Consider the following 22,405-nt stretch of genomic DNA (forward strand, 5'->3'; position numbering starts at 1 on the left):
TTGTATGGCCCAGCATATAAAAACCTCTATGGATATAAAAGAGGTGTCTTCTTTAATGAATTAATCAGGAGCCCATAACTCCTCCCATCTTTCTCTTACACAGGAGATGCTCAACCTTAGAATGGGCAGCTGGTGTTAGTGCCCTAAATTCAGAACAGGGAAAGCCGATGGGTAGGGAGTCTGTTACACACAACTGTAATTCTGAAATGTAACTGAGTATTTGGCTTGTGTTGGGATGTTGGGAATTAAAACATATGGTAGAGTGAGGGTGGGAATAACAATTTTTATTTAACAAGCCTCTATCTCTTTGTTTTAATTTTAAAACATTTAACTTTCTATTATGGAAATTTCAAGCATATAAAAAATAGAATAGTGTAATAAACCAAGTACCCATGACCCAGCTTCAACAATAATCAGCTTCGTCCCACCCTTGTTTCATTTATTTCCCTACACACACATACGCACACATACACACAAACACACACACACTTTACTGTTAGTGGGGAAGGAGTATTTTGAAGCAAATACCGTACCTTATGTATGATCTTACCTAGGACTATTTCTGTACATATCTCAACAGATACATCTCCTATACCTTTCTGTAAATATAACCACGTCATTTTCACACTTAAAAATAATGATTCCTTAGTATCGTCTAATACTCCATATTAAAATATTTATTTAAATTTTCCTAATTATCTCAAAAATGTCTTTTTTCCAGTTGGTTTGTTGGAATTAGGATCCAAACAAAGTCCATGCATTGTATTTGACTGTGTTAAACCTGTTTAAACCTATAACAGTTTTCATTTCTCCTTTTTTATTCCTGACACTTATTTATTAAAAGAAGGACTATTTGTCCCGCAGAATTCCCTTCCTTTTTACAGCTGCATAGTATTCCATTGTGAGTGGACACCATAGTTATTCAACTCGTCCTTATTTATCCACATTTGCATTCTTTCCATTTACACTTATAGTTTAGTGCTGCAATGAGAAGAGTTTTTGTATATATACATCATTTTGTATTTTGTTAGTGAATCTTTAAAACGGATTTCTAGAAGTAGGATTGCTGGGATAGGAGGTAAATGGGTACGTAATATTGCTAGATTTTCTCAAATCCCCTCCACAGAGGTGGTACCATTTTGCATTTCCACCAGCGATGTAAAAGAGTTTCTGTTTCCCTACCGTCTTGTCAACAGAATCGTCAAACTTTTGATTTTTTTCTGTCAGTTTTGCATCTTGGCAGAGTGGTTTTTATTATTATTTTTTTCTTGTCTTCAGTTTTGTTTTTCGCCGTCTCAAGGGGGGCTGTTGACTCTCCCACATCACTCACTCATGAGCCGGTGTCTCTCCATTCATCACCACCACCTTGAAGCCAGTGTTCCCCCCTCTTCCCTGAACCCCAGCTCCAAATCTCACACATCTGTCTCCATTGCCTGCTAGCCCATCTCACACCCCGGGCTCCCTCTCACTTCTCCGCAAGTTTTGCTTCTCTCAGTGTAGTTTTACCTTGCATTTCTCTTATTTTGGATGAAACTAAACATTTTTCCTTTTGACTATAAGTGATTTGCAACTCTTTTTCTGTGGACTGTTTGTTCATATTTCTTGTCCATTTTTTTTTCAGTCTATTTTCAAAGGATGAATCATCCGAGGCAGAATTTCATCACAGCAAAGCAACGAGAACATCAGTTAGAAATTCTGAATGCTAAAAATAACTTTTTTTCGTGTATTTACACACAAGCAAATATTTTCTGCTGTTCTCAATACTCATGCCTAGAACCTGTCATTAGCTGGAAAGAAAAGCACCTTTGTGTAGCCAAAACAGTGGAGGTTAGTGATGCTGATTCTTTTAAATGTAACAAGAATACTTCCCAGATTTGTCAGATTTTCAAGGTACATTGGAAAAAATATGTATGGAGAGAGAGGAGATCTGTTGTAGGAATTGGCTCATGCAGTTATGGAGGCCAAGAAGTCAGTCCCATGATCTGCCGTCCGCAAGCTGGCAAGCCAGGAAAGCCACTGGTGTAACTCAGCCTGAGTCCGAAGGCCTAGAAGGGGCTAGTGGTGTCAGTCCCCACCTAAGTCCTAACGTCCGAGACCCAGGAGCGCCGCATTCTGAGGGCAAACAACAGATGTCTCAGCTCAACAGAGAAAGGGCATTCTCCCTTCCTCCACCTTTCTGTTCTCTTCAGGCCCTCAGCGGGCAGGATGATACCCACCCACACGGGGGAAGGCCATCTGCTTTATCCACTTCACCAAGTCCAACGTTAATCTCTTCCAGAAACACCCTGACAGACACACCCGGATATAACGTTTTCCCAGCTCTCTGGGCACCCCTTAGCCCAGTTAGGGTGACACATAAAATCAACCATCACAGCAAGGCTGTCTTCCTGGCTGATGCTGGACCGTAAAGCCGGGGAGAGCGAGAACATCCTGGAACCCACAAAGGCAGACTGAAACCGACGTCAGATCTTGTTGTCTCTGACCTTAATGGTGTCCTGCTCTGCCAGAGCCTCTCCTCGTGTCACTAAACACACATCCCTGCCCAGGAGTCAGAAATGCTAAAGGAGACCCAGCTGCTGCCTCTTGCCAACAGGATGAGCCCCCAGACAAATGACAATCCGCCTGAGCTACAAAATGGCAGCTGTACTTCCACCCTCCAGGTGCCCCGGGAATCTCCCTGTGGTGTGCCCTAACCGGAAACATATAGGAAAGGGAATTCTAGGCAATGTGTTTCAGCCTAGTCAACTTGGCACACAGCCAGCCCTGGTGGTCTAGGGCTTAATATGCAGCGCTCTCACTGCTGCAGCTGCTCAGGGAACCACCCCACCCATCTGTCGGGTGTTGTACTGTGGCGCTGCGTGTTGCTGTGATGCTGGGAGCTATGCCATGCCTCCCGTACGCTAGGAGTTGGAATCCACTTGATGGCACTAACAACTTGACACATTTCAAAGCCACAGCAGTTACCCCTTGTCAACCTGGCACCCGGACACATCCTTAAACCACACTTAATCTCCACATAAAGACAAAAGAAAAGTCATACTGATGATACAACAACAAGCCCCACACTAATCCACCAAGGAGGGGTTTTGGATGGTGTTCATTCTCTCTTGCTAATCCACTCTCCCTCTGCTACCCTGTAACTTACATACTAAGATATAAAGTTAAATACTACTGACACATTCTATGTTAGATGATGAAAGGATAAGAAGGGAGGAAAAACAAAAATATCTGGTTGACGTGCATCAAAACAAGGAAGAAATACCCACAAGCATTACATTTTTGCAATGGGGCAGGTACTTGTAGTTCTTACCTTTCATATTCCCGTTGCTCTCAGCAAACACCTCAGCTAGTCATGGTTCCTGGCCAGGTGGGGTAGTTAAATCAATTCTACCAGGTCCACATGATTTAAACAGTCACATCGGTGCTTTCCTAATCTAGCTTACAAGCTATTTCTCAGTGGTTGCTATAATATCCCTTGAAATGTGCAGAGTTCCAAGAATTGAGTGCCATTGTCATAGCAAGACCCCTGCACTCCCATCTCCTTATACAGGAAGAAATGTTCCCATTTCTTATACCAATAGAAATAAAAATGGGTAAGTAATCAATGCTAAGCCTTGTCTCATTCTAAAAATAAACAATATTTATCCAGATGCATGAATTAATTGAAAAACCCATAGTATTAAGTTTATTTCTAATACAAGTTTAATTTTTCTTCAGTACGTTTATCAAAAATTATAACACATTTATATTATTTTGATCAACTGTACACAAAAAAATAACTATAATGATAACGTAATCTAAATGTTTTTAACATTTAGAGCCTTAAGGTAACAGGAAATAAAATGAACTATAAAACTTTTATTTACATATATATGTGTTGCAGAAAATACAATAGGGAAATCAATGAAAGACTTTCAAGCATAACAATATATTATCTTAGAATAAAAGTTTGTAGGGTAAGTGGAATGGAAATACAAGTTCAAGGAGAAAAAGTAAAGAAATGTCCTACTTTAAATATTACAGAAGAGCTTTTACATGAAAGAAAAGTTTGTTCACATGCTTTTAAAATAAGGATAGCGGGCATCAAATTGTGGTATTTTGATTCCAATGGATATATTTAAAAGATCAATACATTGGTTTTAATTAAAAATAATAATCACCACATGCCAGAAATTATATCCTTTGCTATTATATAAATCTGTAACGAAAAATTTTAGATGTCAACATCGAAGTGTTCAATGGGAACACAGTTTTTCAAAAGAGTTTCCTTGGGTGTATCTAAGCAAAAAATAACAACAACATCAGCTAACGCTTCCTGAGCCGACACTATACTCGGCTGTCTCATGATTCAATAGTCTGGTGACAGCCATCAGGTGGGTAAGTACATGAGAGGAAACAGGCATGAGAGGTATCTGTCATCTGCAGTTTGGTTTACAACGTTTCAACATACACAGTGTCTCTAAACGCGTGGATCAGTTAGATGAGGCCACACCCCGCCACAGGCCCGCCCTAATCAGCAACAGACACTCCAGGGGTGGTTTGCCGGGCGTTTAATCAAAGGCCCCAAGCCAGAGGCGGCCACTGTAATCTCCTCAGCTATTTTTATGTCGAACCAGCACTTGAAGTTTTTTATCAGCATAAGGGAGGTTAACAATGAGTTTCCATTGGTAAAATTAACAGTTTGCTCAACATATATGGATGGCTAAAGCAATTTAAAGAACACACTGACATGAAAGGCACGTAAGAAACTTAACTTTTATTGATGACCCCCAAGGCTATTTAAGCCTTGTAAAAGGTCCTGTGTCCACTGCTGATTCCAGAGGGTTCTTTGTTGCCCGACTCCAACAAAATGGTTCACGGAATCTTGCCACTAGAATATACTTGCCTTTGTCTCAGAGGCAACCTGTATGCAGGGAGCACTAGCAGGCCTCAAGAGCTGGATTCCTGGAAGCTTCTGAACAGGGAGCACGCGTGTTTGTACCTACTGGCTAGAAACATCCACATGCAGAATTCAGCCTGAGACCTCTTTTCATTGAAACTCAGTAGCGAGGTTGCAGCAGTTCACGGAATGTGGTCCCCGGTACCCCAAATATGGAAGAGTGCCCCACGTCTGCCGAGAGCCCTTTGTGCTTTGCCCCCCACGTGAGGTATGTCGGCACAAAAGGTTAAGACACCTGCTCAAGGTCACGCACCTGGTGGTGATAAACTAGGACTGTCTGCCCCTGAAACCTGCTTCCCAACCGTCCTGCTCCACAGCCCCCCATGGAATTCACGGAAGGCGGGAACTCAGGGTTGCAGGAATGGAATAAGGGGTCAGGAAGAAAGCTGGGGGATAGAGAATCTTCAAATGCCTCCTTCCAGACAAGTTTGAGGCTCCGTTGAGGTTCCCTCTAGAAAAGCAAACGTTTAGGAAGTGTTAGCCAAGCACTGCTCGACTGGGAAAACTTTTCTCTAACTTAGTCAGAAGTGGCTCCACACTATTCAACTACGCAGATAACCACACGTGACTAGGGGCAGTGTGGCTCCAGAGGGAAAATCCTAATTCTTACGCGTTGCAAGTGGCAATCAGGAAAGAGAGCTGTGATGACTTACTCTTCTTAAGACTCTTCATCCTCCTCTTGGAGGCCCCGCCCTGACATGGAGAAATGCGACCAGTTTGTTGAGGAGCCTGCCCTTGCTCAAACCACAAACATGAAATAGTTGTGGCGTTTGTTCATCCCTGAGCCCAACTGTCAAATGTTGACTCCTCTCTCCCTGCTGGGTAGCCTGACATCTTGAGCAGATCTAGCTTCCTAGTTATCAGCAGTTATTAAAAGTCCACGCATTTATGCCTCCCAGCTCATGCTTGATGCAAAGCTCATCCCTTCCAAATAACCAGCCAGGCTGTGGCTGCAGAGGCTGAGGGGTGAGAGGTGGTGGTCTGCTCTCTCTCCTGCTCCCATGTGGAGTTCCCTGATGGGAGATCCAGCTCCGGGCCCACTTCATCCATTCCCTCGGCTCCTGCCCCAGCAGTCCTGCCCAGAGCTAGCGGGCAGCTCTCTAGACCCCCAGGAATGTTCACGTCTAACCAGTCAGTGGTGTCGGCACCATGGCCATCCCTCCTCAATTCTACCACCCTTCTCCAATTCTCTCTTCCCTGCTCAGGGAGGTGGAGGGCAGTTCAAGTCGTGCCAAAGTCAATGTCCAGTCAAGGAACTATGACTGCGATTGGCTGAATAATGGCCTCCCAAGACGTCCATGTCCTAACCCTTGGAACCTGTGAATATATTACCTTACACAGTAAGAGAGACTTTGCCGGTGTAGTTAAATTAAGAATCTTGAGATAGGGAGATTCTCCTGGATTATCCAGTTCGGCCCAATGTCATCACATGGGTCCTAATGAAAGGAGGGATGGTCGAAGTTAGGAGAAGACCATAACATGACAGAATCAGGGTGAGAGAAGGAACGTGGCCCTGCCAGCACCATGACTTTAGCTCACTGAGATTGATTTCAGACTTCCAAAGCTGTACATTTGTAAACTTGTGTTGTTTCAAGCTACTAAATTTGTAGTAATTTGTTATAGCAGTAACAGAAAAAGAATACAATGACCATCCACTCTTCCTGTAGGACCCCCATCTTTACAAGTGACCCCCTGGGATCCCTTCACCTGACTCTGGAGTTGCGTAGGAATGGCCACCACACCCTCCTAGCCCCATAAACTGATAGCTCACACTCCAACACTCCACTTTCTCCATGAGCCCCCACCTCCTGCCCTCTCTCCTACCCTTGCCAGCCTCTAAAGATGGGGAGGAGCACTGGGGCGATGGCTGGGGTGGGCTGGTGATTGGCTCCAATTTTCAGAGGCTCCTTAGCATCTTTCTTTATAGAATGTGGGGGAATACAAGGCTCCTTTGTCTAAGTTTTGGCCCTGGCCACCAATTCCCAGGCCAAGGAAAAGTCCCACACAGCGTCTGTGACTTTGGGGTTCTGATCCTGAAGCAGAAATCTATTGCTCCACGGGGTTGGATCCCACTGCCCTCACTCCATACCTGGGAGCCCTTCATAGGAAGGTAGGACTCTTCTTCATGAGGAAATATCAAAGTGCCTGTTACAGAGCACCTTGTTAATTCATGCCTTTGTAATCAGGTTCCAAAGTGTCGACAATAAGGCCTGGTTTCCTTTTGTGCTTCCAGTGCCTTGCTTCACCTCACGTCCAGCCCACAGCAATTAAATCCAGCAATTAGAACCAAGAATGACCCAAAGCTACGCAACGCATGTGCTTGGTGAAACTCCTGCTCCCACTGAAAGGTTTCCCGGGGCTTCCCCTGACCCCTGCCCTTTACTGACTGGGGTATCACTTAGGATGTGTTTGACAGCAAGTAATAAAAACTGCCAAACAGTAGCTTCCATCATTAGGGAACTGGTTAAATAAATTGAGATGCACCCACTGCCATGGTCTGAACATGCTCCCCCAAATTCACATGTTGGAATCCTAATGCCCACTGTGATGGTGTTAGGAGGTGGGGCCTTTGGGAGGTGCTAAGGTCACGAGGGTGGAGCCCTCCTGAATGGAATTGGTGCCCTTATACAAGAGGCCCAGAGAGCTCCCTTCCCCTTCCGCCATGTGAGGATATAAGCCTGTGACCCAGAAACCGGCCCTCCTCCGACCATGCCAGCACCCTGACCTCAGACTTCCAGCCTCCAGAACTGAGACAAATAAATTTCTGTTGCTTATAAGCTATTCAGTCTGTGATATTTTGTTACAGTAGCCCGAATGGACTAAGACATTCACGTAATGGAAAATTACATGGCTGATAAAAGGAATGAGGATGATATGCCAACACCTCAGGGACATAACATTAGGTGAGAAAAGTCAGTTGTAGAACAGTGTACATAACGTTGCCATTTGTTTAAGGAAGGAGAAAGATGCATATTTTCTAATATTTGCCAATAAAAACACTGACAGACTACCAAAGCACCTTTTACAGTTGCCTGCAAAGTGGAGGGGCGGTGAGGCAGAATGGGTGAGGACGGGTAGGCATGAGGCCTCTCAGTCTGTGATCTTAGACCCTTTTCATTTTGATCGAGATAAATGCATTCTCTCAAAATTTTTTACTTTTTAAAAAATTTGGTTATTAAGATGCTACTATTGGAGGATCTGTATGAAAGGTATATGGGATTTTTTTGTACTATTTTTTGCAACATTTTTGTGGGTGAAATTATTTCAAGAGGAAAAGTTTTAAAATCTTAGAGATAGTGTTAGAAGGGTGATGAGTAAGAGACCTAAAAAATAACCTGAATAAGAAACATTCAGTTTCTGAGAGAGGAAATAGGAAAGAGGAGGGGGTGGGGGTGAAGGGTAGGGAGCCGGTGGGGGGGGGGGGGGCACAAAACAGTAGAAAGCCAAGTGACTGAGAGCACCGGGGAAGGACTAATCAGGAAGAAAAGCTGGCATCCTAGACCCCTTTTCTAGGGTTCCACTGACCTGTCCCCAGACTTTTACGGAGAAAAGAAGACCCCACTACCACAGGTGGATCCGTGGCTCTTGACAGCCGCCCTGGGACAACCATCTCCTTCCGGCTTTGCTTTCCTGCTGGATGCTTTTCCTGCCCTCTCTGCCCTGGAACTGTGTAAGGGGCACGGGTTGAGAAGGAAAGGCTGGAGCCTTTGCAGCGGAATTTGATTTGTGCCTTTTGGTGGAAGCAGTTAACACAGGCCACAACGGCCGGCAGGATTCACATGCTTCCCTCCGCAGGAGGGATCGTGCAAATTAAACCCTCACCCTGCAGGTACTGTGTTTACCAACCCTGGCTCCTGGACACCAGAGGTCTCAGAGTGCAGCGAGCAGTGCGGAGGAACCTGGAGGCTACTGAGGTGAGCCTGCAGTGCAGCTCGCCCAGGGGAGGGCCCATCCCAACATGCTCAGAAACCCTGTGTGCACAGAGATTGCACAACCCAGGGCCGAGTCTAAGAGACTCCCCTGAAGAGTGACTGTGAAAACAATGCCAGCATCCAGACAGCAGGAACCAAAAGTGAAAACAGAGCTCGCTCCCCTGACGTCCTGCATTCAGATCTAGGATCTCTTCAGCCCTAACACACAAAGCAAACATCTAGATTTAATTTGGGGTCATTCTTTCCAAAGTAAACTTGATAGGGTTGTATTTCTTCTCTTCTTCAATAATGGGGTGGCAAAGTGGGACTCTACGGGCGGGACCTTTAGAGGCTGCATAAGTGCTATACTAAGTAGCAATAATTTATAATTGTACAATCACACTATGTTGTACTGCTGTTGACTGGACACTTAATAAGCGCTTCACATATGTGATCTTATTTAATCTTCATAACAACCATATAAAGTACTTTTATCCCCAAAACAAAGAGGAAAAAGACATGGTGTAAAGGGTTTAAGTCATTGCTTAAGACCAGCCACAGTATTTCATCAAACCTAAGGTGCCACTATGATTTTTTTTGTGTGTGTGAGGAAGACCGGCCCTGAGCTAACATTTATTGCCAATCCTCCTCCATTTTTTCCCTTTTTCTCCCCAAAGCCCCAGTAGACAGCTGTATGTCATAGTTGCACATCCTGCTCGTTGCTGTATGTGGGATGCTGCCTCAGTATGGCGGGACAAGTGGTGCATCAGTGCGCGCCCGGGATCTGGAGCGTGTGCACCCAACCACCAAGCCACGGGGCCGGCCCCAGTGCCACTATGATTTTAAACACCACTAAGAAAGAAAAAAATGCTGCCAATTAAACTATGATGCGCCATCTATCATAAGACCCTTCCCAAGTCAGAAATGTTCAGTGTGAACGGGTGTAGGTCTAGATCCTACACACATTAGTGAATGGTAGAACCACTCGGCAGCTCACTGTTTACAGGGCATTTTTACAGTCATTATTGAATTTCTTCCTCAGAACAATCCTGAAAAAAGCAGGGATAATTATTTTCAGATGAGGAAATAGGTTCAGAGTAGGTAAGCAGTTTGCCCCAAATTATACAGCTTGCAGTTTTAACTCAAGCACAGAACTCCTGGCTCCTATTGTAGTATTTCTTCTGCTGTGTCATGCAACGTCCACTCACCTCAGGAAATGCCTTAGCTATTAGTTACTTCTCAATGGAATTATCTGGACAAGGATCAAGGGCGAGCAGGGGAAGTCTCTTATTACTACAGCCCCAGCCACAGGCATTATCTGCTGACTTCTTTGGATGTGAGTGAAATATTGCCCTTTATCCAATTTAGTTCATGCATCACTTACCAAATGTACGCTACGGGCCAGCGGACACTGTGCCAGCCAGATCGGGGCTACTGTTGTTCACAAATTTTACTATAAAAATTTCAAACATACAGAAAAATTGAAAGAATAATACAGTGAACCCTCATATACCCTCCATCTACAGTGCACAATTATTAACCTTTTGCCATATTTGCTCTCTCCATACATATATTTTGTAAACTAAGTGAGCTTAAGTTGCAGACATCATGATATTTCACCTTAAATATTTCGACATGTGTCTTCTAGGAACAATGATGTTTTCTACATAACCATAGTACCTTCATCCTCGTGATGGGCAGTAGTATGTGTCCAGTTGGCTGGGCTACAGTCCCCAGTTATTCAAACAGTAATCCAGGTGCTACCGTGACAATAATTTGTCGATATGATTAAAATCCATAGTCAGTTGATTTTAAGTAAGGGAGACCATTCTGGATAATCTGGTGGGCTCAATTCAATCAGTTGAAAGGCCTTAAGAAGAGAGCTCAGGCTTCCTCGAAGAAGAGATTCCACTGTAGACGTCAGCTTCACCCCATGCCCTTCCTGACAGCCTGCCCTGTGGATTTCAGACTCGCTGTCTTAGTTCAGCTGCTATTAAACAAATGCCATAGACAGGATGACTTAACAAAGATTTATTTCTCACAGTTCTGTAGCCTGGGAAGTCCAAGATCAAGGCGCCAATAGATTTGGTGTCTGGTGAGAGCCTGCTTCCTGGTTCATAGACAGTCTTCTCCCTGGTCCTCACATGGTAGAAGAGATAAGGGAGCTCTCCGGGGTCTCTTTTTTAAGGGCACTAACCCCACTCATGAGGGTTACACCATCGTGACCTAATCACCTCCCAGAGGCCCCACTTCCAAACACCATCACCTTGGGGGTTCCAACATATGAATTTTGGAGGGACACGATCACACATAGCCAGCCCCCACGATCACATAAGCCAACTCTGTGCAATAAACGTCTGAATATATATCTGCTCTTCTTCTGTCTCTCTGGTTAACCCCGACTGATAAAATACCAAAGAAAATTAACATTATGCCCATAGTCTCATCCTTTATTAATGATTCTTAACCTAAGATCACAGGATGTGCTTCAAGAGTCAGGGAAGAGCCTGAAACTGTAGGCAGCATTTGGAGTGTTCGTACATTTTGTGAACTTTTCTGAGGAAAGGCTAGCTTTCATCAAATCCTCAAGAAATGTGTTACCCCAAAAATGACCAAGAGCCACTGCCTTAAATACATCTTTCTAGCTCCATAAGCTGACAGCAGTGACAGAAGAAATGGAGGCCAACTGGCTTTAGGTGAGGCCCAAGTGAATCCCTGAGAGAGAAATCTGCTGGTGGTGGGAAACAGCCAGCAGCCCAGAAGTGGGTCCAGTTTCATTCTCTTTGGTCTACGGTGGCCCAAGTTATTTACAATATACTCCAAATCTCTTAAAGGCAAAGACCAAGGGAGTTCCTGCAAGTTTTATTGTTAGTGGCTCTAAGCACAGAGCAATTGAAATTTAGCCATCCTTATGGAGACAAAGAAGCACGGTGAGGTTTTGCATTTAATTTGGAGCACATCATTTTTTATAAATATTTGGCATAAAAAGCTGAATAATAAGCTAGTCTTTTGGCCAACATTCCTTCTTGCCAAGATTAAAAAGTAGAAGATAGCAAAAATGTCTATCATCAATGGTGGGAAAGGAGAGAGCCGTTGCTGACTGACCAAGTTGGAAATGTCAGTCAAGATCACAGAGAGCAAAAAAAACCTTTTCAAAATTTTTTCAATGAAAGTAGCACATTGCCAAGGAAGGATTTTTTTCCCCTACTTGTAGTCTTGTTAAGTCCCTACAAGAGATCAGCTTCTTACCTCCAGGCATTTCTCCTAGCTTGCAAGTAGCCATGTTCCCTTCTTATCATGCATCAGATAGCCACTGCCTGTGACAAGGCTGAAAAGGCCAAGCAGACTCAGACCCTGGAAATGCGCTCCTCTGAGCAGGGAGGGATAGGGTCTCTCCCTCTGTTGGCTCCTTCACCCACGGGCTAACCCCGGCCCAGTCAGGGGCCAACCCATGTCTGAGCAGGACACAGCCTGCAGCTCCGGGTACACTGTCTCGTGGGACCTGGAGCTGCTCATAGGGCCGTAGAGCTCATGCCCGACATGGCTGGAATGTGCCCTGGGCCCAGACGTGACCTCTCAGCTGACTTCTTGCCCCAGTGAGCCAGCAGTTCCACAGCTCCAACTCCTTCCTTCTGTTTCCTTATTTACGACTTGAGCTCCCACCTGGGACTGCAGCCTTCTTCCAAATACCTCAGGTAATTCCACCAAAAGAGACAGCAGAAGGCTGGATCTGAGAGGGAAACTCCAGTCCAGAATCTGACATGCATTTACACCAATCTCCATCACTGGGGTTGGGAAGGAGTTAGTGAGTTTCCTGAATCCTCAGATCAAAATTTAAACGGGGCTGATGGAGAAAATCTTGAGACTGACAAGAGGAGTTCAAGGATTCTTCAGGGTCATGATGCCTCAGTCCCACCCCTTCCTGCTTGCCACGGAGTAAGCCAAGAGAGTTGAACTTGACAATAAAAAAAGAGGTAAATAAGAGAAATCTAAAAGATGATTTAAAATCATAAAAAGAGAAAAAACTATAATAAAATGGAGGGGAAAAACAAAAATAAAAGTAATGAGAGAAAATGAGATGAAATAAATACAAGCTAAGAAAAATGTCAAAGTGAGATAAAAGAAGGTCGCATAAAATACGAAGAGTGCAGGGGAGGAAAAACGTAACTTTTTTCCTCTATCTTCCTAGGTTCTCTAGCTAGGCCCCGCCAACAACTCTGACAAAAGACATTACGAAGAGAAAAACAAAGAGAAGTTGATGAACACGTGCATTGCACGTACACATGGGGGCACACTCAGTGATGAGTAACTCAAAAGAGTGGTTAGAACTTGGACTTATATAGCATCTTAACAAAAGAACGATAAATTTGTAGAGAAGTGACAAGACAAAGAAAGGGACTTTGAGCTTCTAGGACAGCAAATTGTGGGAAGGTAAGGAATTAAACGTCTGGGTACATTTACTAATGGAAGATAAGGGCTAGTTAGCAAGATTCGTTATGTGGATTCCTCTGGTGCCTTCTCTGGGCTGACCAGGGTGTGGAGTTGTCTCTGGTGATTAACTTCTGTCCTTCCTGGTAGAGAGGGAAGGGGGGACACCTTTACAAATTTATGTCCTGCTTTTAGGCAAATAAGGGGAGGGCAGAGAGCTTTTCTTGTAACTGCTTCTTCTCGATGGCCTTCAGCTCAAAATAATCCTTACGCCAAAGTGGCATATTCTGGGATGGCATATTCTGCTGCCCTTCAAGAGAAGCACAACTATTAAGGCACAAACAGATTGAAGAAGATGGCTCAAATATGTAAAAGATACCACCATAAAATAAACTGTAACCTGAATAAAATTGGGCCTGTGTGTTCTGACCTTAGGGCAGAATAGTATGGGGTCATATCCAGAAGAAACCCAAGTGGGTCTCTGATGGGATGAAAGCAAATAGAAGGCAGTGCTGCAGGTCTGGGGAGGAGGCAAGACATGGGGAGTGACAGTGCACAGGGCAGCAGGACCAGTCTCTAGAAGCCCTCTCGAGGCATCGATTGCCAAGGAGCCACCTCTGAGCAGCTGGTAGGAGTTTCACCAGAGTCCTTCTGCACGTAGTTCCCCAACACCAAGGGCTCTGCGCTTTCCTCCTCCTCCGAGCTACACTGCACACGCACTGCCTTCTTCCAAAAGCCACAGAGCCTGGTAAGTGACTACCCTCCCCCAGGACCTGCCACATGTCTCCTGTTCTGATAATTTTTCTCAAAGGGAGCCACACCCCTCCTATCTGGAATTCTAGGGCATTATATTCCTTTCATAAAAAGTAAATGATACCACAAAAATATAAAGTATTTAAGAGGCTAGGAGTAGGGAAATGAGCCCTAAAGAATGTTTCAAACTAAAATGGCAGAGCAGCAGAGGTTCAAGTTTTCACACTAAAGGCTAGGTCCTGGTTCCTCTGGCTGGCTCCCTCCAGGCTGCGCCAAGCTCAGGCTTAGGGAAATATGGAGACAGACAAGCGACGGAGGCCTGAGAGGTGTAAATGGTTGTTATCTCAATATAAACTGACAAGGCAAAGCAACCACTTAAAAAGAAAAAAAAGACGATGTCTAGTTACGCTAATACGCCAAATCGGGTCTGTCCCCCATGCCAGCCCCAATCAACCAGTCGTGGCTGCGTGGAGTGCGGTGTTGAACACCGTGCGGCCACATGCGCACTCAGCAAGGAGGAGCGCCAGGATCAATTAGCAACGCCAGCGCGGGTGGAGGAGTAGGGAGAGGCGCCGGGCATGCCGTACACTGCTGGCCCCGGGCCTGCGAGCCCGTCTCAGGAGGAAAGCTGTGTCTTACAGATACGGGCAGGTTCAGAAAGTCATGAGCTGAAAGGCATGCAGGAGCCAGGCCAGCACCATGGAAGAAAAAGCAGGCAGGAGGGGTTGTGCCTCTGTGTGTGGGGAGCACATGGCTAGTGGGATATTTTTGGCAGCAAGTAACAGAGAAACCCAACTCGACTTGCTTGAATCCTGTGGAATGTATTATTCACCTGACGAGACTCTGAGAGGTAGGGTGAGCCAGATAAGCCATGGTAAGGGTTCCAGCTCCAGTTCCCTCTCTTCTCTTGGCTCTTTCCTCCTCCATGTGCATGCCCGTCACGGCCAGGACTGGTGTAGGAACCCAGGCTTACCCATCAGTAGCTGGTCCTCCAAGAGCTGGTCCAGCGCTGGGAAGATGACCCAACTGGCCTAACCACACTGCAGGGAACGCCTTATTTCATGCTTGAGGGAGAGGTTTTCTTTTCCTTCTTATGGACGTGAACAAGGAAGTTTGTTGCTCACTTGCAACTGATCATTTTGCTATCATGGGGGAAAGTCAGCTTGAGGATCTTTCCACGTGGAGGAGGGAAAAGTGGAGAGAAGAGTGGGAAGTAGAGCCAGAACCCTCACCATAGCAGATCTGGTTTACCATGCCTCTTGAAGTCGTCAGGGGTCACCTGGCTAGAATCAAGGTGTTGGCAGGGCTGCGTTCCTTCTGGAGGCTCTAGAGGAGAATCCATTTTCTTTCCTTTTCCAGCTTCTAGAGGCCTCCTACATTCCTTGGCTCTTGGCCCCTTCCACCATCTTCAAAGCCAGTAATGTTACATCTCTCTGACCATTCTCCCATAGTCACATCTCCTTCTGACTACAGCCAGGCAAGTGTTTCTACTTTTAAAGACCCATGTGATTAGATTGGGTCCACCCAGTAATGGATAATATCCCCATCTCAAAGCCCTTAACTGAATCACATCTGAAAAGACCTTTTCACCATGTAACACAATATAGTCACAGATTCCTGGGATTAGATGTGGACAGCTTTGGGAGGACATCATTCTGCCTACCATACTGCCTTTTTGTTTCTTCACACTTTGTGGTTGTCTATTTCCAACGTTCTTCCAGAAGTCAAGAACGTCAGGAAAAAAAGTACTTACCAGGAATAAAAAGAAAAAATTAAGTGGATACAGCAACATGTTCCATTTGATGGGCAACAATCACTCCCTGGATTAAATGACATATTCAGAAGGGTCCACAGGTTAACTTTAACCAAAAGAAAGCTGAGAAAAGCCCAAATTAAGCTGTTTAGATTCCATGACGTCTTTGGCGAGCTCACAGTATGGAGGGAGGTCACAGGTGAGATTATATTTCTTATAACCCCAAGGACACAATAACTGTTATGTCAAGCTGGAAATGAAATAAAATGCTGGCTTCTGAAAAATTGTTAGATCAAGGAGAACGTCTTGACTGGACAATGAAAAAGTATATAACTCTTCGGTCACCTCCTCAATTCCTTTAGCTCTGGGGATTGCCATTCAACAGCTAACCCAGTCGTGGAAATTAACTTGTCCCGGCAGAAGGAAAGTGTCTGTGAGGATGAGCAACAGAGGGTCTGGCTGCAGTTAGAAGCGCCCGCTCTCTTAGCTGGCCACTCAACAGGGAAGGAAAGGGAGGGGCAAAACCATCAAACAGAAGCAGCGGGAAGGAGGCTTGCCAGCTACGTCTTTTAATAGCAACTTGTGCAAAGGACCGAACACGGGGAATCAGGCTCAGCAGGCCTGTGCTGTAGCCCCTGCTTGGCCGTTAACCAGCTGTTAAGACTTTGGTCAATGGCTTTAACCTTTTAGGGACCATGTTTCCTCATCCAATTTTTTTTTATTCTAAAAGTATTGATATGCATTTTATTTTTTAAATACATTGAAGAAAAAATTCATAATACTTCCACACTATGCAAACACACACACGCGTGCACACGCAGCCCTCCTCTTATCCCACCCCCGAAAGGTCAAAAGCCCAGTGGATACCCTCTCCTACTTTTCATCACGCTTGTGTACAAACATTTATTCCTACACAGAGAATTCAAATTTTTTGTTCTTACAAAAACTGAATCCTACAATGTCTAAGACTCCACAGTTTCCGTTTTTCACTCAATTTACCACGGATATCCTCTAGAACAATTCACATAGATCTAACTCATTCATTTACCCTCACTTAAATTGAAATTATGAATATATCAAATTATATTTATACCAAAATATATCCTATTGATGGACATTCAGGCGGTGTCTCAATTATATTCTGTTTTGCAACTGAAAAGTGTGCAAGAAGCATCCTCGATTATTTATTTTTATGTTCTCCCGCTTTCATAACTGAAGAATGTACTCCCCAAAATGAGATTTGAGGCCAAAATATGTATTTTTTATTTTAATAGATATTGCTATACTATTTTCCCAAAGTCAGTAATAATTTACATTCTTAGTTACAGTATATGAGGAGGCCTGTCCCCATCAGCGCTGTATGTCATGAGCCAGGAAGATACGGTATCTCAGATGTTGTCTAACTGCAGTTCTGAATGCTAGTGAGGTGACAGCTCACTCCAGTGAACCCCAGTCAGTAGGTCAGACTTTGACTCTGGACAGACATGATACTTGAGAGAAAAATGGCAGAATTGGACTAAATCTCTAGCAAAATAACCTGTAATTGTCACTTAGCACCATTTTAGCCAGAAACAAATCAGTGCCTGAAACCAGCCCACGGTTTGGCCATTGTGCAATAACAGCTCCACCACATTTTAAGAAGGCTTGCAGCAATCTTCCGGAGTCATCCACACTGCAGACAGTGACCACACCACAGAGGCGGGAGAGATGAATGTCAAGTTCAACATAAACTTGTTTTTGACATGGAGGCTTTGCCACACCCGGAAGGGAGGCGAAGCTGATGGTGACCCCCGAAGCCCCCGGTTGAGAGGCATGCTGAGGCGGATCGGGCTCACCAGGAAAAGGGGATTGAGTAGCAGTGTGTGCCCCGGGCACTAGACTCTAGAGGGGCACTGTGCCAGGCGAGAACCCTGTACTGTCCCAGGCGAGAAGAGTGAGATTGGCACCTGGGCTCCAAGGTGCCCGGAGCTCCTTGACGCGGGCAGCAGGAGAGACATCCCCCTCGTCACCGCCCCTTGCCCTCCTCCTCCCTGGGCTGCCGTGGGCCAATCCGACCCTCCCCCAGCCCTCCCCTTCGTTGCCCTTTTTCATTTTATCCAGAATTCACCTGAATGCAAATGTTGTGGGCAGCGGAGAAAACACTGCGATTTTCCACACTCCGAGTCCACTAGGAACAGCCGGGCAGGGCCGGTGAGGGAGAAATGAAACAACGTTTGAACATCTTCAGAGAAGACAAGCTGTAGGCAAAATGATAGACAAAAATCTATGGTTCTCTTCAGAGAATTAGCTCTCAAGCCAGAAAACAAAATAAAACAAAATAAAACTCCTATTGCTAAAGCTAAGAACACCTACACGTCAGCCCCTTGCAGGAATGGTGTACGTCTTGCTCGCTGAAAACGCCAGCGGGCCAGGGGCCTCTCCTCCCCCGGCCTCGCTCCCCACAACGGTGTCTCCCTTACCAGGATGTCGCCTGACCCCTAGTGGCCGCCCCGCCTGCAGCGGTGCAGGTGAGCCTCTTTTATATGAAGGTTTGTCAAAATTCTAATTTGCTGACAGGTAAGCGGCATTTCCTTTGAAATACTGACGTTTCTAAATTAGCACAGTAATGGGTCTCTGACAGTAAGAGGGTCTTCAAAACAAGGAAGCTTCAGAGAAATTACCAGAGAGGCCTACACACCAAAGGACACAACCAGTCCTTCGTCACGTGACAGCGCTACATGGCATTCTCCTGAATCGATTTTCTCCCGTGACCGTAAACTCCAATGCCTTGAGGTCTGTCTTAAAAAAATGAGTGAAGAATCGCATCCAAGATAAGGAAGTGTCCGCGTGTCCACACATGCATCCAAACCCACCCTGCTGGAGGCTTCGAGAATAGGAAAGCCCAGAAACTGGAATATTTTCAGTCCTGTAGAGCTTGTGTGTCTTGTGGCCCTTGCTGTCTAAATTAGTTCTAAATGGTGGGGAAAGACAATGGGAGCTTGTGGGGTTGAGAAATATTTTAGTCCCTACTCTATTTCACGAAGCATTCCGCGAGGGGTGGGAAGAAGTTGAAAACTGAGGCTAGTGGTTTTGACTGAACCACACCCAAGTCTACACCAGAATCTACTGCAAAGCCCACCCTGCTCTGGTCAGAGCTGAGTCAGGGGTGGGGGGCTGAGCCTCCAGAAGAGTCTCAGAAGCCACAGCTGAAGAAATCTGGGGTTGGCAGGGTTTCCCGGTCTACACACACACACACACACACACACACACACACACACTACTGGCCTTAAACCCAGATGGCTCTCAATAGTAGGATGACCCCATTTTAAAAAGGGCAAAAGGTCTGAATAGATGTCGTGACCAAAGAAAATACAGGGATGGCAAATAAGTGTATGAAAATATGCTGAGGGCCGGCCCTGTGTCTTAGCGGTTAAGTGCGCGTGCTCCGCTGCTGGCGACCCAGGTTCGGATCCTGGGCGCGCACCAAGGCACCGCTTCTCTGGCCATACTGAGGCCGTGTCCCACATACAGCAACTAGAAGGATGTGCAATTATGACATACAACTATCTACTGGGGCTTTGGGGAAAAATAAATAAATAAATAAATATAATTAAAAAAAAAAAAAGACGCTGAACATCATTTGTCCTTAGGGAATTGCAACACAATAAATAAAGCAGTCCCAAGTATGAAATAAATATCCATGAGTCCATACTGATATAAATAAATGACGGAATTAATAAACTGGGAGAACAGACAAATCTCCCATGACAAAGAATTCCAAATAATTGACGTGAATCCTCCCCGATTAAGGAGATAGAATACGACGCCCCACCCCTTGGTGTGGGCTGCTCATAGTGACTTCCATCCAAAGAGCCCAGCATGGAAAGGGAGGGGGAAGGACGTGTAACTGTGGTGGAGAAACCTGACAAACGCTGCTGGAGGCAGGAGATTAAGGTGTCTCAGGGGCGACAAGTCATGTTGAGAGCATGGACACTTGATGGGACTTGATGAGAAAGGCACTTGACTCTGGGGTCTTCCTCCCCAAAATCCATAAGCCCAGTCTCATCGTGAGAAAAACATCACACAAATCCCAGTCGAGGGACAGTCTACAAAATACCTGAGCAGTACTACTCAAATCGTCAGTCATCAAAAACAAAGAAAGTTCTCGAGACTGTCACGGCCAAGAGGAGCCTAGGAGGCACGACAACTCATTGTAATGTGGTGTCCTGGGTGGAATCCTGGAACAGAAAAAGGACATAGATAAAAACTAGGGAAAACTGAGTAAAATATGGACTTTAGTTAATAATAACGTGTTAATGTTGGTCCATCCATTGTGACAAATATTCCATGCTAACACAAGACATTAATGGTAGGGAAACTGGGTTTGGGGTATATGGGAACTCTCTGTTCTATCTTTGCAATTTTTCTTTAAATCCAAAACTATTCTATAATTAACAGTTTATTCAAACAAAAAATAGGATGGGCAACTCTTGCTGGTTTGCCCAGGACTTTCCCCATTTCAGTACTGAAAGTTTGGCTCAGTTGGGGCAAAGCAGGAGGGTTGACAGAGCTACTAGAAGGATGTACAACTATGACATGCATCTATCTACTGGGGCTTTGGGGAGAAAAAAGGAAAAAAGGAGGCAGATTGGCAACAGTTGTTAGCTCAGGGCCAATCTTCCTTAAAAAAAAAAAAAGAAAAGAAAGTGACTGGTCAACCTAGTCATTTATAAAAAAAAAAAAAACAGGAGGCTTGGTCACCCACCACCCTCCAGCCCACTCCAGAACACAGATTCCTAGGAGGCACTAAGAATGCGCTAATTAACCACCCTCGCTCTCCCTGTCTGAGGTTTTTGGTTATTTGTTACCCGGTTTCTTTTAGGCCTAGAAGTTGCTACTTCCCATAACTGACCTAAAACCATCAAGGCACAGACACGGAGGATTTTACCTCAGTGGAAATATCTACAGTGAGAAAAGAGAACTTCCTCAGAAATGAGCAAGGGAGCACCTCACCATCTCCTGTGCTGAACGTCCAGTGGCTTGACAAGCGGTGAGTAATTCGTAGAAACACGGTCGTGGCAGCTCCAACAGGTTCTTACAGCAGGAGATCTCCATGACTTCAGCAACGAATCACCCCCACACACAGAACAAGTCAGGTCTCTTATCTGACAACCTGTGAGAAACTGAGGCACAGCATGACCAGAGTGGGCCTGGGGGCAGTCCAGCCAGATGACTGTCCAGGACACATCTATAGCACTAAATATCACAAAGGCACTAAAATGTCACTGGAAATGTAACAAGGGAGAAAAAAATGGAATTTTCCAGAATGCCTTTTCGGGAGGTCACTGTTCATGGCCAGAAGAAATACAAATGCTACTCACCTCTAAATCTTTCCTAGATAGACAGAAACAGAGCTACACGTCAGAGGAAAATCCTGCCACTGATGGGGTGCGGGTGGCTTATCTAGTGACTGTCTGGTTGGACTTTCACACAAATGGATTTAGGAACTCCCTTCCAAACCTAAACCATTTGTAAACAAAGAAGCATCTGCAATTTGATAAGCTGCTAGGCTGGGGGGTATGGAGGTCCCCACTCCCTCCCGCCCTCAATGTCCACCCCCGGCCTCCATCCCCAGCGGGCATCCAGTTCCAGAGGTGAGCCTGCGAACTGCATTCTCATGAAGAGCCGTCTGATTAACCTTCGGCCTCAGTTGTACTGAGGTGACTGTGCAGGTTTGGGTCTGCTGGGTCCTTCCCGGCCCTTCCTGCACAAAGAACCCAACCTTCCTCCAAATAAACTTGGAGAAACTTTCAAATGATACAGGTCTGAAGCGTAGACAAACGATTAGCCTGCCAAGGCACCCACTAGTTTGATCCAGTCCAGGGCAGGGAGGGCACTGTGTTGAGGGCGTAGGGCCAAGGCGTGAAGGATTCTGGGTTTAAATCCTGCCTGGGGCACCTATAATTACGAAACTTTGGGCAGAATCTTGACCTCTGGAGCCCCTGATTTCTCACCTATAAAATAAGGAGAATTTTATCCATCAGATTATTTTCAATAATGTTTGTAAAACACCTGCAGTGGTCTGGCTCATAGTGGGGTCTGCATCCCCCCACTGCACCACTCAGGGGACTGTCTCCACACTCCTCAAATCTGTGACAGGATGTTTCCCCTCCAGCATACCCCTACTCTTTGCACAGGACCTCTCCCTATTCTGGAGAAAAAGGAAGTGGCCAGCAGGCAGCTCCCTCGGCTCTGCGTCCCCGCCTCCCCTCCTCCTGGACGAGGCCCAGCTCTTGACTGGGGCAGCAGAGCTCTCAGCTCTGACCCTGGAGCCTGGGCTCTGTGATTATCCTCTCTCACTCGACCAGTGAACCTGCCCGTCTAATTGGCTTTTAGGCTTGCTCAGGTGTCTCATGTTTTTTTCAAAAAAGATCCTTCCTCGGCCCCACTCCGGGTTCTGCTCTGAATATCAGTTTTCCCACCTCACCGAGCTTCTCGTAAGCCAGGTCTATCCCACCACCTCCAGCTCCTCACCTCCGTCTTCAACCCTGGCAGCCCGGCTGCCTTCCCACCACTCCTCTGAAAACGCTCTCCGAGCTTGCCGGCTCACCTGCCCCGGCCACTCTCTCAGCCTCTGACGCC

This window comes from Ceratotherium simum, chromosome 5, assembly GCF_057802395.1.
Source record: "Ceratotherium simum simum isolate JZ-2026a chromosome 5, ASM5780239v1, whole genome shotgun sequence".
In the NCBI taxonomy this organism is placed as follows: Eukaryota; Metazoa; Chordata; class Mammalia; order Perissodactyla; family Rhinocerotidae; genus Ceratotherium; species Ceratotherium simum.